The following is a 4,727-nucleotide window of genomic DNA, read 5'->3' as shown; positions in this document are numbered from 1 at the left end:
AGGCAGATAGGTTTGGAATTGAGGAGCTGTAGTCTGGGCTATTTTTTAATCACATTGTTATTCCAATTGCCCTATTACTGCCAGGTGCATATACACGTATAAACTAAAAGTGAGAAGGGTGGATTCTGAAGAAAAAAGAAAGATGGGGACAGACACATTTTAGACAAGCAGAATGCTTTATTGCTCTACCCAATAGTCACAGCCAGATGGACTCTGGTGATAGGTTAAAGTGGACTTAAACTTTGGTTTAAAAGAATGGTTCTCAAACTTTGACATGCATCGGAATCACCTGGAAGACTTGTTAAAAACAGATTGTTGAGCCCCACCCCAGAATTCTGATTCATCACGTTCTGTTGAGGCTCAAGGATTTGTGTTTTTAACAAGTTTCCAGGTGATGCTGATGATGTTAGTACTGGGACCACACTTTGAGAATAACCGTCTTAAATAGAGAACTCAAAATGAATATGGTTCCAACTTCACAATTTTGAAAGGTTAATCTAGAAGCCTTCTGCAAGTAACATCAAAAAAAAAAAAAAAACCCCAAAAAAACTACTTTCATGCTCCCTTTACCAAGTTCACGTTGTTTCCTCTCTAGATAAGGGAAGGAGAACTGGAAGGAGCCTCTAGGGTGGCTTCAGCTACCACATCATGCAAGGTTCCTAATAGGTGACATATGAGTTCTTTCAGAAAGCACTTTTTGAGAGCTGAGGACATCACTTGTGCTTGAAGTGCTACAGAGTACCAAAGAAGCGAAAAACCATAGCCTTTGTCCCATTCCCCCAAGGGCTTTCAATTCAAAAAACGTTTGAATTGTCTAATGAGTCAATCACTGTGGTAGAAGCTAGAGATGCGGTGGTAAGCAAGGCAATCATATGAAAGACATTAAACAATTACAAAAATAATCTAATGGGGGTTTTGATAAGTGCTGTGAAAAAGAGGTAGGAGATTCCATGATATAGCAGGTAGCTTTGAGACCTCTCCTGATCTAGGGAGTGGCCAGAGAAGGCGTCTCTGAGGAAGGAACAAAAAGATTCTATAATCTGACTGCTATGTAAATACTGAACACCTGAACTGGTGCCAATAATATCAGCATGACATAGCTAAATAACTAAGAAACGTTTACCCTACGAAGACCTATACAAATACTTTTGGCTGCTGCTTTTCCCATTGTCTCCATCGTCCTTTGTGTTAAAGGAGCATGATATAGGAAAAGAATAAATTTTATCACAGCACAGGCTCCATCCCCTTTTTTGATGCCTTAAAAATATAGTTACTATTTGCAGTATGTTTCTGTAGGGTTATGGCCATTTCATAACTAAAGACTAAGTTTCCATTGTTTAATTTACACTAAGCTTTCCAATTGTATTCCTAGGGCTAAGGCTCACAGACCCTTCAAGCCCATTGTACACACTTGGTCATCAGACCCCTCACATGCCAGGCTGGGTCATAGACCCTTCACACGCAGGTCCATGCTGGGTAATTAGGAAAGATCATGGGAGCTATTGGCAGATGACACGTGCTCAGTCCACAGCAGCAGGGGTGGTGGCCTCTCAGGGTGTCCGGGGGGACTGGCAGCAACAGCTGGCAGTAGCAATAGCGGCCTCCCTGGGGATCAGAGCCACTCATCCTTTATGGACTTAAGTACATAACCCAGGACACCTGGGCGCACATATGCAATTACATTAGTCAATAGCCAAGGAACACCTGGGTGCACGTGCATATTTATATCAAGTGCTCAGCAAGATTCTGAAAGTATGAGGGGCCCTGACCATTTTCCTGTATTTTCCCTATAGTTTCAGACCAAGAGGGAAAGTAACCTACCTACCTTTATCTGGGCCTGTTTCCCTTTTTCAAGTCTAAGAAAGCAGTAACAGCTAGATCACTTTAAGCTAAAGCATGCTAGAGGTTTTCTAAAGTTGTGTGAATGACTAACACAAATATTTTAAATATACTGTAACATTAGACTCAAGCATTAGCCATTTAAGATACTTATTTAAAATTTATTTCTCTTAAGGTTTAACTATGAAATACAATTGATAGATATGTGTTATCTTTAGTATAGTTAGTTCATTTAAGCCAATTGGATGTTAAAATGCTGTGTTTTATTAGGATACCCAGAGTGGTTACCAGTATGATTTAAAATGCAAACTGAGTTTAGATAAAGCCATTCAATATTGTGGAGGTTTATTTTTTCTGAAAATATAAATCCAGACATCTGGATATATAATTTGCAGTTAGTCTTAATTGAAATATACTCAGGTTTTTGGAAACAATATTCAATTAATTGATTGTTGCTAAGATTAATTAAAAGTGAGGAATAAGGAATTAAAAGCATTTCTGACAATTTGAGGGGCAGAGGATGGAAGAGAGCATGTGGTAGACAGAATAATGCTCCCCCAAAGATGTCCACATCTTAATCTCCAGAACCTGTGAATACGGAGGAATTAAGGTTGTAGATGCGGTTGAGGTTAAAATAGGGAGATTAGCCTAGATTATCCAGGTGTGCCCAATGTAATCACAAGGGTTCTTTGAAGTGGAAGAGGGAGGCAGAAAAGACAGAACTAGAAAGATGGAAGCATGAGAATGAGTTGGCCCAAGGTTGTTGGCTTTGAAGATAGAGAAAGGGAGCCTCTAAAAGCTGGAAAAGGAAAGGAAACTGATTCTCCTAATTGAGCCTCTAGAAGGAATGCAGTCCTGTTGACACTTTGATTTTAGTCTGGTGAAGCTCATGTCAGACTTCTGACCTCTGGATTGTTTATGCCACTAGTTTGGTAATTCGTTACAGTAGCAATAGGAGACTAATACAGAACATAAATGAGGGAGGAAGAGAATATGTGTGGTTGGGGCAGAAGGTAACAGTGGGAGGAAAGCAGTAGAAGATAAAATTAAAAACTGAGATAAAGGGCAGGTTTTGAAGGGTCTTCTATTCCAAGCATTTGAGGAATGCTTGGAATAGAAGACCTTGTGAATAGAAGACCTTCCATGTCAGGTCACAAGAACCCAACAGGGAACCAGGATCAGGACAGTTCGAAAGAACTGATCTTAGAGATGTTCTTGGGAGGGATTTAAGCATTTGATGAGAGTTTTAACATAGGGAATAAAAGAGAGAGACTCAAAATGGCTTCTACATTGACCTCTGGATGACTGAGGAAATAGTCTAGAGAAACAAACAGGGAAGGTTAAAAAAGGCTTTATGTGTAGTACTGTTACTTGGAAGGAATTTAGAGATCATCACACTAGTAAAAACCCAGAGCCAGGACTAAAAGCCAGTCTCCCCACCCTGCATGCCTATCCCAGGGCTCATACCCTTCTCACATTGTCAGTGGTATCCAGCTGGAGTTAGTGGTCCAAGACATGGAAATGCTTCTTGAGTGGGATATAAAATTGTGTAAAGGGAATGTCTCCTTGGTGTACAGGGAGTGGCTCATATGCTGGAAACTATCGCATACTGGAAATCTGAGCAAATGGGTTTGTTTTCCACATTTGAGAAGAAATGAATGGTCTCCTGTGTCTTGGAATAATGAAAGACAGACATAACATCCTAGGGTAATATACCATTTTACAAGCTGGGTGTCAACATTTTTTGAAGATATTGCTGACCTGAAAAGTAATCATCAAGGTGATATTGGAGGGCCGGCCCGTGGCGCACTTGGGCGGGTGCGATGCTGGGAGCGCAGGAGCGCTCCCGCCGCGGGTTCGGATCCTATAAAGGGATGGCCGGTGCGCTCACTGTCTGAGCGCCGTGTGGCCGGTCTCAAAAAAGACAAAAAAAAATAATAATAAAATAAAAGTGATATTGGATTCCTAAGATTGGGATAATCATAAGATTACTTTTTAATTTATGTAGCACTTGTGATTCTTTTTTGTTTAGTAGATTCCTACTCTGCCACAGGAGTTTTTTCTCATATACTACTTTGACCACAGGAAGAGGTTCAGAGCAGAGTTAATTTTTACATTGGCAGATTTGACCCCTTTGACTAGAAGAACATGTCAGCCTTGTACAAGATTAGTAAACTAGAATCATTCTAGGAGATGATTATACACTGTTTCTTAAATACACACACACACACACACACACACACACACCCCATCCACCCACCCACCCACGAGGGAACTTCAAAATGTTCACGGAAAGATTCATATAATCTTCTAATTCTGTTTTTGTACGAACGTTTTGAAGTACCCGCACATTACACAGACACATGAGGGTACTTCAAAACATTCATGAAAATATTTGTATTATCTTTTAATTCTGTTTTTCCATGAACATTATGAAGTAACCTCATACACACACAAACACACACAATTGAGGCAAAACACTAATTGATTGAAAATAACTGAAAAAGTTATATATGACTGAGTGAATTCAGCCTTGACTGCTTCTGGGTATTTGATTCCCAGGATTCTCTTTGTTCATTAGTTTCCAACTGTGCAACTGAAGACATCTGTAGGTGTACTGGTTTCCTCATAAGCATGGACTGCAAGGCATTTATACCCAGTCTTAAGAAGGAGAGCAAAGGGCATATCATATATGGCAAGTTGTTTGCTTTGGGGCCAATGGGCAATAACATTTTGAAAGCTGGGAATAAGGGAATGGTGCCAAGGTCAATGGTCTGGGCCTGGTGCACTGGATCCCTACACAAGGGGGCTCACAAGGCCTCCTTTTGGATCTTATCTTTGTTTTTTGCAGCAAAAACAAAGATACCCCAGATTTTGTAATCTTGGAA

The sequence above is a fragment of the Cynocephalus volans genome, chromosome 8 (genome assembly GCF_027409185.1).
Source record: "Cynocephalus volans isolate mCynVol1 chromosome 8, mCynVol1.pri, whole genome shotgun sequence".
NCBI classification, from domain to species: Eukaryota; Metazoa; Chordata; class Mammalia; order Dermoptera; family Cynocephalidae; genus Cynocephalus; species Cynocephalus volans.
This window is presented reverse-complemented; position numbering follows the sequence as displayed.